This window comes from Choloepus didactylus, chromosome 2 (genome assembly GCF_015220235.1).
Source record: "Choloepus didactylus isolate mChoDid1 chromosome 2, mChoDid1.pri, whole genome shotgun sequence".
In the NCBI taxonomy this organism is placed as follows: domain Eukaryota; kingdom Metazoa; phylum Chordata; class Mammalia; order Pilosa; family Megalonychidae; genus Choloepus; species Choloepus didactylus.
Genome location: NC_051308.1, coordinates 12209850 through 12224466, shown reverse-complemented (window position 1 = coordinate 12224466; position 14617 = coordinate 12209850). Strand labels below are relative to the sequence as shown.

The window sequence follows — 14617 nt, the reverse complement described above, 5'->3', positions numbered from 1 at the left end:
ACAGTGAAGTCGATTGAAGCAGAAGTAGCAGCTCTCCTGGTGTGCCAGATCTGGGATGTTGTTCTCAGAGTCCTTTCTGAAAACCCAGCAGAGATCCTGCTCCTCCAGCCACTTCAGTGACTGCAGGCAGCTAATTCCCTATGTAAAAGTTCTTTCTCCTTAAAAAAGGAAAATTAGTTTCTGTTGTCTACAGCTGAACCCTGCCTGACTCAGACATTGAATTGAGAGGCAGAAGAAGAAGGGATGAATAAATATATGTAGAAGTGTTTGGCCAAGTTTGTAACTGAAGAAATGCAAATAAAGCAAGATACATTTTTTAAGGTTTTTTTCCCCCCATTTATTGCTATTATTTTTGCTTGGCAAAGACTGAAAAGATAATGCCCAGTGATGGTAAAGATTTGTACAAGCAGAGACACGCTCATCCACTGCTGTTGATGACAAAGTTTTAAAATGTGTATGAACTTTGACCTAGTGATTCCACTTCTAAGAATTGGTCCTTGTACTAGTTAGGGTTCTCTAGGGAAACAGAATCAACAAGAGATATTTATAAATATAAGATTTATAAAAGTGTCTCATGCAACTGTGGGTATGCAAGAGTCCAAATTCCATAGGGCAAGCAGCAAACAGGCAACTCCAATGAAGATGTTCGATGAACTCCTCAGGAAACGAACTGGCAACTTTGATGAACCTGTTCAATGAACTCCTCAAGAAACGAACCGGCAACTTCGATGAACTCCTCAGGAAACGCTTTGCTGGTCAGCTGAAGAAGTGAAGTTCCTCTGTCTCACTTAAAAGTCTTCAACTGATTGGATTAAATCCAGCTGACTGCATTCTCTTATTGTGGAAGACACACCCTTCATTGACATCATCAGTCACAGCTGCAATCAATTGACTGATGATTTAATAAACCAGCCTTCTGGTTTATTAACCAGCCACAAACATCCTTGCAGTAACGGTTAGGCCAGTGCTTGCTTGACCAGACACCAGGGTACCATCACCTGGCCAAGTTGACACATGAACTAACCATCACAGTCCTGAAGGAATCATTAAGGATGTTCAGAAACATTTCATTGCAAGGATGTTCAGTAAATTATTGCTTCTAATATTTTTTAAAAGGAAATTACCTGATGTTGAACTATTGAGGACTGTTTAACTGAAATTGCCACACACGTGAAATGGAACATGATACAGAGTAGAAAAATGGTAAGAGCATGGAAAAATGCTGCCAAAATATTAAGTGAAAAGACCAATTATAAAAGAAAAATGTGCACAAGAGAATTCCATTTTTGGGTACAATAAAAAGTTGATAAAATAATATGAATAATATGTCCAAAATATTAACCAACAAACAAATGGAACAACATGAACAAAAGAAGCCAGATATAAAAGAATGCATGTTGCTATAAGTCAAAATGGTGTTTACCTTTATGGGGAAGGGGTACAGGGAGAGTGGATATTGACTGGGAAGGAGCAAGGAAAACTTCAAGGGTCCAGCAGATGTCTTCTATTTTGAGCTAGGATGTGGTCACAGAGGTGACTATATATGTAAAACTTCAGTAAACTGTACCCTTAAGATAAATGCTCTTTATGCTCCTTGTTGTATGTAGGTTAAACCTCAAGGAGAAAGTAAAGAATCTTCCTGCCAATGTGGCCCAGTCCCATCTTGGAAGCCCATGGTCAGTTGCGTGTTGGCTGCCTGGGGAGAAATGTCATCACAACTCGTTGGCTGAGTGGCAGTGGAGTTCACACCCAGAGGCTCCCCAGCTTCTCTCAGTCCACACCTGTCCCTTAGCTGAGCCCAGGGCTATCCCAGCCAGCCTTCCCTGAGGAGTTCAACGAGGACCTTCCTTCTCCTTCTGCAAGATCTTCACATGGAAGCTGTACTTGGTCTCCAGCCCACCTACCCAGTGTAGATAACCCCCACCTTAAATTATCTTGGGCATAGAAAAGGAGGAGGATGCAATAAGAAGGGAGAGGGATGGAGTTGGGAGTTGGAGGAGCACAGATACTGAAAGGACCCCCACCCTGCCCAAGGAATAAGGAAGGAAGCGAAGGAGGAGGGAGACTTACAAGACGTGCACTAAAATATGGTGGGATTATGGATTTTTATATTTTGCTTTTCTGTATTTTCTAAGTGTTCCACAATAAATATGATCCGTGCAATAAGAAAAAGAGGGTGTTTTGTATGTGTTTTGCAACATTTAAACTGTGTGCTATGTTAGGAAGGGCACAGTATTCAGCAGTTCCCAACACATCCTGTTCTGTTTTGATCTTGAGTCAACCTGCCCTTGAAGTCAACCTGTCTTACACGATGCTCTTGGGTGATGTATCACCTTTAAGACTGCACGAAGTGGGATTTCCAGAAACCCGATTTTATTGGGAGTCGTTTTTTTCTTGATAACAAATGAGTGAAGACATCAAGAAAGAAAAGGTGCCCTGGTACACATCTGAGTAGCAACACCCAGGAGGCTGGGCCTGGCCACTCACTGCACAGGGAGGGAGGGAGTTAGTGACCTCAGGCTCCCAGGGCCTCGGGTTTTCCATTCCCCATCCCCACCCCCCCAACACTGGTTCCCCAGAGAGGCTCTGTAGACTCTTTGATATTGTTTAAAAGCACTCAGAGAAGGATCAAAGCCTGAGCACCAAGGATTTGCTAATTGTAGATGTCTGCTAATGGAACCATCTCCCAGCAGAGATGCTTTTATGAGAGTGGAAGTCGGTTTGGTGCCTTTTCAATATTCCACACCAGCTCTACCTAATCTGCCCACTGCCAACCCTGCTGCAGCCCTGACCCAACCCCATTTCCCACTTGTCATTGCTCCTTTTTCTCTGTCCTTGCTTGGGATGGCCCATGGATTATTTTTTTTAATTCAGTTTTATTGAAATATATTCACATACCATGCAATCACTCATGGTGTACAATCAGCTGTTCACAGTACCATCATATAGTTATGCATTCATCACCCTAATCTATTTTGAACATTTTCCTTACACCAGAAAGAATCAAAATAAGAATAAAAATGAAAAGTAAAAAAGAACACCCAAGTCACCCCCCATCCCACTGTATTCTTCATTTAGTTTTTGTTCCCATTTTTCTACTCATCCATCCATACACTGGATAAAGGGAGTGTGATCCACAGGGTTTTCACAATCACACTGTCACCCCTTGTAAGCTACATTGTTACACAATCGTCTTCAAGAGTCAAGGCTACTGGGTTGGAGTTTGATAGTTTCAGGTATTTACTGCTAGCTATTCCAGTACATTAAAACCTAAAAATTGTTATCTATATAGTGCGTAAGAATGTCCACCAGAGTGACCTCTCGACTCCATTTGAAATCTCTCAGCCACTGAAGCTTTATTTTGTTTCATTTTGCATCCCCGTTTTGGTCAAGAAGATGTCCTCAATCCCATGACACCGGGTCCAGATTCATCCCTGGGAGTCATATCCTGCGTTGCCAGGGAGATTTACACCCCTGGAAGTCAGGTCCCACGTAGTGGGGAGGGCAGTGAGATCACCTGCTAAGGTGGCTTAGTTAGAGAGAGAGTGGCCTGCGGATTTTTGCTGTAAATTAAAATCATGTTGGCTTTGACTGGACCCTATTCTGTATTCAGCTTGGTGTCCAAGGTTGCTATGACCTAGGGCTACAGGAGGAAAAGACTGATGTGGCCTGGGATGACCCCAAGAGACATCTCTGGGGGAGGTGGGCTCATCAGGTCCTGGACAGATGCAGGGACAGGTAGAGGAGAAAGAGCACACCAGGCAGAGAGAGAGTTTGCATAGGGGCTTGAAGGCAGGACAGTGATAAAGCCAATTTGGCTAGGGCAGTGAATTCCAGGTGAAAGTCCTTCTCCCCAGAGGCTAGAACAGAAGCTCAGATGCTTTTATTGAAAAGATGGATAGAATGGTAGGATATGGAAGAGGCTTGAAAGCTGAGCTGATGAGTTTGGATTTTATGTCATTAGTGATGAAGAGTCCAGGAAATGCTTCTGAGCAGGCCTGTGATAAGATGAAAAGGTACTTTAGAAAGGTGTACCTGTGCAGAAAGCATAAGGAACAGGCGACTGGTGATGAGAAAGCTCAATTGTAGCATAGTACCCAGGAGAGAATGGATGATGGCCTGAATCAGGGAGGAAGTCATAGAAACAGACACTGTGAAATAAGAATCATTGGATTTTAGTGCTGACTGGGTGGAAGGGGTCAAATGAAGAAAAAGTTGAAGATGGGGCTGAGGTTATAAGCCTGGGGAATCTGATTCACTCCACTCTCCTGCCCCTTTCCCATTCACTGAACTTTGATTGAGAGCTTCTTTCTATGTGGCAGGCCCAGTACAGAGAGCCAGAGATTTAAAAAAAAAAAAAAAAAAAGAGTAAGAGAGACAGGGCCTGCCATCAAGGAACTCACAGCCTAGCAGAAGATGGTAAGGAGAGACTTTATTCCAAGGGATTAAAGCTGGAGGAGGAGGTGGCTCCAGGAGCAGGAGGCTGTGCAGGGAGAGGGGCAGGCAGCAGTCGAGGGAACCCAGCCAGGGCGAGGGACAGCAAACACTAGGAGAAGACAGCCGGACCAGCTCCGGTGGTCAATGGACCAGGCCAGTGCTCAAGGGCTGAGGGGAAGCCACCTGCCCGCCCCCTTCACCTCTACTCCCTTCCCCTCCCTCTTCAGCCCCCCTCTTGTCCCCTTCTCCCTCCCCACCCTCGCACCCCTACACCCCACCCCACCCCGTGGCCCTGGCAGCCAAAGTCAGTAAAAAGATGCTCAACTCCAACTTTGATGGGGCCAAGGAAATCACAGAAAAAGAAGAGCAAGAAGCCATTGAATATGTTGATGACATACGGAATGGAATAGACAGACCAAACAAACAAGCCAATGAGGAGACTGTGAAGGTAGAACAGAAATATAACAAACTCCGCCAAGCATTCTTCCAGAAGAGTTCAGAATCGATCACCCATATTCCACATTTGGCGCTAACAACAACTGTCAACCATCCACAAATGTCTGCCCTGCTTGGGAGGGAGGGTAAAGAGGCACTGCGTTAGTTGACCAGAGGAGAAGTTGACAGAATTTGACAGTATTAACTCTGGTCACAGAACTGAATTTCATTTTGAAGAAAATAATTGAGAAAATAAAGTTCTCTCCAAAGAATTTCATCTGAATGAGAGTAGTGATCCATCCTCAAAGCCGACTGAAATGAAATGGAGATCTGGAAAGGACTTGACAAATCAAGTCAAACAGAAGAAAGCCAGAGGAAGAGGCAGATTGAGCCAGGGAGGTTCTTTACCTGGCTTACTGACCATTCCGATGCAGGTCACCTGAGGAAGGAGGAGGTCATCAAAGGTGATGTTTGGCCAAATCCATTACAATATTATCTGGTTCCTGATAGAGATGATGAAGAAGGGGGAGGAGGAGGAGAAGAGGAAGGTTTGAAAGATATTAAAGAAGGGGATGAGGATGAAGGGGAAGATGAAGATGATGAGGGAGAGGAAGGAGAGGAGGGTGAAGTAGAAGATGACTAATAGAATACTCAAGGATTCCAATCTTCCTTTTTTAATTTTCTCAGTTCCTGGGGGCAAGCTGCAGTGTTTTGTGTGTTTTTTGTTTGTTTATTTTGTTTTGTTTTAATTTTCCTCTTGTGCTCAGTTGCTCTGTTTTTTTTTTTTTTTTTTTTTTTGAGGCCTTCACACCACGGTTCTCAACTTATTTCAGGGGAGGAAATACCTTGAACAGAATACAGTGGGAAAAGAATAGCTACCTCTTTCTGTTCCAGATTCATTTTTTGTCCCTTTTTGTCTGAACAAAAAACTTACTCTGCTCTGTGGGAAAAAAAGAAAAACTTTCTGCTCTGCTGGAAGCTGGAGATGCCAACCCCCTGTGTATTTCTGTACAGAATACTAGCTTTTTTCCTTCTTTCTCTGTATATTGGGCTCAGAGGTTATACTGTGTCTCTGTGTGAATATGGACACGTAGCATTTACCAACATGTATCTGCCTTATTTTCTTTGGTTAAAAAAAATTTTTTTTTAAGCTGGGTTCCAGAATGTCAGCAAAGGATGGGTTTGAGATGTTTGGGTGGGTCAAGCGGGCATTTTGACAATATTGCTTCTCCTTTGCATGTTTAATTGTGATTTTCATGGGCATCACTGAAGTTAAGGTTGACACTTTTAAAATAAAATTCTCTTCTAATGATGACTTGAGCTCTGCCACTCAATGAGATAATCAGCAGAAGCTGTAGGATCCAGCTTGAATTAAATATTTTCTATTGTAGTTTTGTTCCTGCTTATTTTTAAATTTTCTTTTTGTCTCACTGTAAAGGAAAGATAATGCTCAGTTGTAAACACTGAAAGTGTACAAGCTGCTCTGTTACAATACAATTAATATGTATACACACACAAGGATTATCACAAGGAAGAAAGGAGCTATTGCAATAGAAGTTGGAGACTATTGCAATAGGAAGAACTCAAGAGTTAGGCAAATAGAGGTTTTCTTTCATAGAGAGGAAGGAACTGGGTACAGGAAGTGGGATGAAAGGCTGGCATGATCAGATAGTAGATCTGAGGATATTTTATGCTGAAATAGACTATTTTCTGGGAGGCCCCCTTAAAATTCAGGCATCTGGAGAAATTTAATGAAAGTTTAACAAGCATTTTGTTCTCATTGATCAGTGGGACAAGCAGTTAAGCTCATCATTTATGAGGCAAAGAATGGGAATTTAGAGTCTGTGTTTGCCCTTGTCATAGGTTAGAGTCTTATCTAAGTGGAGGGAAGGGTTGTTCTGTGCATTAAGCAGTTTTCTGGACACAAAGGGGGGGGGGGCGTGTCTTAAAATTCACACCTTTTTTCCAGAAATACAGGGCTTGGGTAAGAGAAGATATAATCGACAACAGTTAATTCTAAAGAGGATGTGAAGATGCAGTACTAGCAACATGCCCCGGTTATCTCCAGAGCTTAGAGGAGGGGTCTTTAATCCAGTCTGACAAACACAACCATGGACATTAACATGCCCTCCCCCACACCTGCCCACTCTCCCCATGGCTTTAGCTATCTGTAGGAGCCAGACAAAGACTCCAGATAATTTCCAGGAGGTTGGGGGCGGAATCTCTGGAAACTTTGAGAAGGAGAACACTGGACCCAGGCGGGGTTCACAAGAAACCAGTTTCCTTTTCTAGAGCACAAGGTGTGGTGGGTGGATAGACACAGTTTCAGGTTAAGGTCATCATCCCACATATTTGGTCAGATCCCTGCTTAATTCCTTCCTGACCTTTCCTCCCACTATCCTGTAGACAGTTCTGAGAATCCTCAGTGGTGGAGCTGGAAAAGCTCATTAGTACACACGCCCGCCCTTTGAAGATGAAGAAACTTCCCTGGCAATGTTTCTCATTCTCCACACCTCTTCACCTGTTCTCTCCAACAAACCTTTACCATCCTGGCTCATTAGAAAGCTAAGTGATAAAGCCACAATGGTGGGTTAATGAATTCACAGAAAGGTATTAATATAATGACAACGTGTTTTTCCTTCTAGGGTCATTTACATTTTATAACAAGAAGTCCTTAAAAGCCCGTGTCAAAAACAGATGAAGGGCACAACATTGTGAACCTGATTAACAGTGAATTATATATTTGAATATGGTTAAAAGGGAAACTTTAAGGCTGTTTATATGTTACTAAAATAAAATTGAAAAAAAAAAAAATCCATGGACCTGCAACAACACCGTGAACCCTACGTTAAATCATGGACACTAGTTAAAAGCACAATTTTAAATATGTGCTTTCATCAATTGTAACATGTACCACACCAATACAAGGTGTTAATAATAGGGTGGTGTATGGGAATCCTGTATTTTATACATGAAAATAAAATTATAATTTAAAAAGAACAGAAGAAGGAATCCATCTCCCTAGGTGCAGTGTAGCAGATAAGAGTAGAGGGTAGATGGGCTATTTGCAGTGGGGAGGAGGAGCTTCTCAAATTACACCTTCCAAAACCAGGTTGCTGGCTCCTTGACCTTCTATGAATGCAGCTGACCCCGCACATCAAATTCTTTTCACATGGACCAAGCTGATGGATGTAATTAAGACACAGGGACAGGCAGGAGACAAGAGTGTTAAAAGCAAGAGTACACAAAGGAAACACAGATAGGAGTGGTGGTAACCCTCCACTCCTCTTTCCAAATATTGGGATTTGAAATCATTTCACAAGCAATGCGAGGTATGTAATATCAGTTGTGTATCGGAGATTTAGATCAGTGATTTGGGGTCAGACACCCAGGAAAGCATCAAAAGATTGGTGCTCTGTCCCCTAGTGCTGACACTGATGAGCCTGGGGCATACCCTCCACAAGGCAGGTGGGCTGTGTCTTCCATCCCCAACCTTCTCCCTTATGGCCCCTCAGCAGGGCTTCCCCACACAGTGTACAATGTGTGCATTCGACGAAAGTCCTGCTGAGGGGACAAAAAACTGCAATGCACTCGTGCTCAGCTCACCAAGCCCCGAGCCCTGGTCACCTGGCAAGGTTTGCACCAGTCCAGAAAAAAAGCACCTTTTTTTTTTTTTTTTAAGTCATCTGGTCAAAAATGCCTATTTCTAATTTGCACAAAGGCACATATAAGTTAAGGGCTTCTATCTACATCCTCCCCACCCAGTGCCTGCAAAAGACTAAGTTGATGTCTTTGGAAATGAGTAGGTAACTTCAGTCTTTCCAAGGATCCAAGTCAGAGCATGCCAAATAAAACATTAAAAGAACATAATGGAGAGAATTTCCCTCATCCTTCCAAGTCCTTGAAGAGAGTTCACTATCACCACTTCAATACTTCTAAACAAAATTGTACTAAAGGTTCTAGCCAGTACAATAAGACAAGAAAAAGAAAAAAGGTATAAAGATTGGAAAGGAAGAAGTAAAATTGTATTTATTTGCAGATGATATAATGTAAACCATAGAAAATATGAAATATTAAAGTTGTAAACACAGAAAACATGAAACTACTAGAACTATTAGAACAAATAAATTCAGCAAAGTCTCTGGCTACAAGGTCAATATCCAAAAATCAATTGTATTTCTATATACTAACAATAAACTGTTTGAAAATGAAAAAAAAATTAAATACCATTTATAATAGTATGAAAAATTAAAATATGTAGGAATAAATCTAATAAAAAATTTGCCCAATCGCTAGCTGAGAACTGCAAAATATTTCAGAGAGAAAATGACTAGAGAGATATTCCAAAATGAAGAGTAAAACAATCTATATCATGGAAAGGTTTCTACATTTCACTTGAAGTGGCAAAATAGTAGTTCTAATTAGACTGTGAAATGTTAATTATGTACATTATAATCTATATAGCAACCACTACAAAAAATAGTATTCAAAGAGATAGTAAAATCTCAATAGGTAAATTAAAATGGAATACTAAAAAATCTTCAAACAGTCCAAAACAAGGCAGGAAAAGGGAATAAAGGAATAAATGACAGAGGGAACAAACAGAAAATAAATAATGAAATGGTAGATCTAAATTCAAACAATTCAACACTCCTCCCTCCATAATTGACAGGACCAAATAGACTGAAAATTAACAAGGATAAAGTAAAGAAAGTCACCATCAACCAATGAAGCTCATTGATGCTATTTCACCCAACACATTCTTCCCAAGGAACATTCCCAAAATAGACCATATCCTGGGTTATAAAACAAACTTTGATAAGTCTAAAATAATTGAAATATGTTCTCTGACCACAATGGAAATCAGAAAACAGTAAGAGAAACATAAATGGAAACACTCCAAACTTAAAAATTAAACAACAGCAAGTAATTTTGTGGGTATCAACAAACTGATTCTAAAATTTATATGGAAATGCAAAAGATGCAGACTAGCCAATACAATAATGAAGAAGAAGAATGAAATCAGAGGGCTGACACTACCTGACTTCAAGACTTACTATAAAGCTATGGTAATTAAGACAGGGTAGTATCATTGAAAGAACAGACAAAGAGATCAATGGAACTGGACCCACACAAATACAGTCAACTCATCTTTGACAAAGGAGCAAAGACAATTCAATGGAGAAAGGATAGATTTTTTTTGATAAGTGGTGCTGTAAGAATCAGGTATCCACATGCATAACAATTAATCGGGACACAAACCTTACACCTTTAACAAAAATGAATTTAAAATGGATTATAGACCTAAATGTAAAACTCTAAAATTTGTAGAAGATAGTATAGGAGAAAACGTAGGTGGCCTTGGGGGTTGAGTATGAATTTTTAAACACAACTCCAAACGCATGATCCATGGGAGAAAAAATTGAACAGGTGGACTTCATTAAAATTAAAAATTTCTGCTCTGTGAAAGACCCTGTCATGAGAATGACAGGCCACAGACTGGGAGAAAATACTTGCAAACTACATACCTGATGAAAACAACCCAATTTTTAAAATGAGCAAAAGATCTGAACAGACACCTCATCATAGAATACATAAAGATGACAAATAAGCATATGGGCAAATGCTCAACATCATATATGCCATTAGGGAACTGCAAATTAAACCAACAATGAGATACTACTACTCACCTATGAGAATGGCTAAAAATTAAAAATTAAAAAAAAAAACTGACTATATCAAATGCTGGTGAGAATGCAGAATTACAGCAATTCTCATTCATTGCTGGTAGGAAATGCAAAATGGTATAGCCACTTTGGAAGACATTTGGCAATTTCTTACAAAATTAAACATAGTCTTACCATATGATCCAGCAATTGCCAAAATTTATGTCCATGCAAAAATCTTCACATGAATGTTTATAGCCACTTTATTCAAAATTGAATAACTTGGAAGCAAACAGAATGTCCTCTAGTAGACGGATAGATAAACTGTGGTATACCCATGCAATGGACTATTTTTCAGTGACAAAAATAAAAGAACTATCAAACCACAAAAAGTCTATTAATGAACACAAATTAAACAACATATTTCTTAAATAATCTATGTGTCAAAAAGGATGTTTAAAAAGAAATTGGAAAATATTTTGAATTAAAGGGCAATACAAATATAAGATAACAAAATTTGTGGAATTCAACCAAAGTAGTGCCTGCAGGAAAATTTATAGCATTAAATGCATGTATTAAAAAATAAGGTAATTTTCAAATCAACAACTAAGTTCCACCTTAAGACACTAGAAAATCAGGAGCAAAATAAGCCCAAGACAAGCAAAAAGAAGGAAATAATAAAGATAATTGCAAAAACTCAATGAAATTGAAAATCAAAAAACAACAGAGAAAATCAATGACACCAAAAGCTGGTTCTTTGAAAAGATCAATAAAATTTATAAACCTCTACCCAAACTGACAAAGAAAAAAGAAAAAGACGACTAAATTACCAATATCGGGAATGAGGGAGAGGATATCAGTACAAACCCCTCAAACATTAAAAGGACAGTAAGGGAATGATACAAATTACTTTGTGCACATAAATTTGGCAACTTAGGTAAAATGGATCAATACCTTGAAGGCCACAAGCTACCTAAACTCACCTAAGAATAAATAGAAGACCTAAAAAATCCTGTATCTCTTAAGGAAATTGAATTTGTAGCTAAAAACCTTTCTTAAAAGCAATCTGCAAGCCCAAATGGTTTAACTGGTGAATACTATCATTACTTAAAGAAATTACAGAAAATGGAAGAGAAGGGAATACTTCCCAACTCATTTTATGAGATAGCATTTCTCTAATACTAAAACTGAACAAAGTACAAAAAGGAAAGCTAGAGACCAATATCCCTCTTCGATGTAGGTACAAAATCCTAGCAAGTCAAATCTAGTAATATTTAGAAAGAATAATAACACCAGTGCCAAGCGGGGCTTATCCTGGGAATTCAAGGCTGGTTCAGCATTTGAAAATCAATAATGTAATCTGTGACATGTTCATATTAATCGATGCAGAAAAGGCATCTGACAAAATTCAAATCCCATTCATGATGAAACATTCAGCAAATGTGAAATAGTAGGGAACTTCTTTAACTTGATAAAGCATATCCATAAAAAAGCCTATAGCTAACATACTTAATATGATGGGCTGAATGAATGCTTTCTTTCCCTCAAACATCGAGAACAAGACAAGGATGTCCACCTTACCACTCCCATGCAACACTGTACCAGAAGACCTATCCAGAGCAATGAAGCAATACAGATAAATAAAAGGCATGCAGCTTGGAAAGAAAGAGATAAAACTGTCCCTATTCACAGACTACATGACTGTTTATGTGAAAAATTCCACGAATTCCACAAAAACTTTCCTCTGTTCCTTCTCAGGGAATCTTGTTCTGTTCTGTATTGTTTTTGTAAAGAATTTTCTCCCCAGCTCCTACGATTTGTTTCAAGTCGGTCCTTCACTCAGTGCCCCTTTTTCAGTACACTTTTCAGTTCTGGGACCCATCCTGTCTTACAGCAGTCCAATACACCCAGCCTTCTTTTGTTTTTTTTCTGGTGAGGCTTTTCTATCTCTGGTTTCTTCCCCAGCAGGTTATCCTGCCCCCTGGGGAGCCAGATGGGGTCATTTTGCATTTAGGTGGTCCAGCGAACAGAGACTGTATTGAGTGCGTGCACTTCTTGGTAGCGGTTCTGCCATGGTCTCTTTTTCCCCTGTGGGCACTTTTGCAGGTGGCACTCCTCAGCCACTTTTGTTCTGCCCTGGGTCTCTTAGGACTTGAGTCCCTTTGCTGGATATGTGTTCCATCTTGCTGCTGTGAGTGGTTTGATAGTCTGCATCTGTGGCAGGAGCCACCCAGGCAGTTTTGACTCTGTGTGACTCCTTAGCTGCATAGGACTGAGTCAGGGGGACAGGTCTGACTGGCTAGTCTGGAATGTAAACCTCCTACCTGATTTTGGTGTGGTTTTTTTTTGTTGTTTTGTTTTTCTTTTTCTTCAATTCAGCATTTGTGGAGTCCTTCTGCACTCTCTATCATATTCCAGAGTTCTAAGCAAGTGGGACTTGTCCTTAATTAGTTGATTCTAAGGATGATGTCACTTGACCAAGTGATTTTTCACAAAGGTGAAAAGTCAATTCAAGGGAGGGAAGGTAGTATTTTCAACAAAAGACGTTGCAGATATTGGACATCCATGTGCCAGCCTATCTCACACCTTACAAAAAGTTTGCTCATAGTAGATCACAGAGATCTCTACAATACACTGAACCCTAACATAAACTATGTACTATAATTAATTGTAGAATTATAATAATATTGTTTCAGCAATTGTAACAAAGTTACCACACAAATGCAAAATGTTAATAATAGGGAAAATAGGGTGCATAGGGCGGGGGTGGGGGTATATGGTAACTCTATACTTTCTGCATGATTTTTCTGTAAATCTGCAACTGCTGTAATAAAATAAATAGATCTCCATGTAAATGTGAAACTATGAAACCTTTAGGAGAAGACCTGGGAAGGAAATCTTTGTGACCTGTTGTTAGGCTAAGTGTTCTTAGACATTATACCAACAGCACAATCCATTTAAAAAAAAAAAAAAAAAAAAGTTGATAAATTGCACTTAAAATTTAAAACTTTTGCTATGCTAAAACAATAAAAATGCACTAGGAGAAAATATTTTTAAATCACATATCTGACAAAGGACTTGTATCCAAAAGAAAGAAAGAACACTCAAAATTCAACAGGAAGAAAATAGTCCTCTCACCACCAACCCCCTAAAGTGGGCAAAAGGCTTGAACAAACCTTTTAGCAATGACAACAAATGTTTGGCCAATAAGCATATGAAAGGATGCTCAACATCATTAGCTTTTAGGGAAATGCAAGTTAAAACCACCATGGGTGAGATACCACAAATACCTATTAGAACAGCTAAAATAAAAAAAAATAAAAAATAAAAAAAAGTGATAATTACAACTGCTAGTGAGGATGCAGAGTAACTGGAACTGTCATACACAGATGATTGGAAAATAAAATGGTTCCTGAGAATCATTTTGGCAGATTTTTATAAAGTTAAACATACACTTAATCCTATGACTCAACCACCACTCCTAGGTGTTTAATCCAGAGAAATGAAAACTTATGTATACACCAAAAACCGGTACAGTAATGTTTATAGCAGCTGTTGTTATAATTGCCAATAAAATGGAAACAACCCAAATTTTCTTCAACAGGTGAACAGCTATAGATATAACTCTAGTGCATCCAAATAATGCAATATTACTCAGCAATAAAAAGGAATGAAGTATTGATACATGCAGCAACATGGATGAATCTCAAAGGCATGATGCTGGATGAAAGAAGTCAGTCTCAAAAGGTTAAATACTATATGATTCCATTTGTATGATATTCTGGAAAAAGCAAAACTTTGGCAACAGAGAACAGACTAGGGGGATTCCCAGGGGGTTGGGGTGGGGGGAGGGTATGACTACAAAGTGGCAGCACATTGGGGTGTTTGAGGGTGACTGTGGTGGTAGTTACATTAGTTTATACATGTGATAAAACTCACAGAACTGTACATAAAAAATCAATTTTGCTTTGTGTTAATTTAAAAAATAAAATCAAGACATATTAAGAAGTCAAATATGGAATACATTGACTGGGAGAATATATTCACAATACATATAACTAACAAAAGACTGACATCCA

The 14617-nt window shown here is 39.5% G+C and overlaps 1 pseudogene; it reads left to right on the top strand.

Moving 5' to 3' along the window:
* Positions 1–3674: 3674 nt before the first annotated feature.
* Positions 3675–5515, top strand: LOC119511060 (annotated as a pseudogene).
* Positions 5516–14617: the final 9102 nt, after the last annotated feature.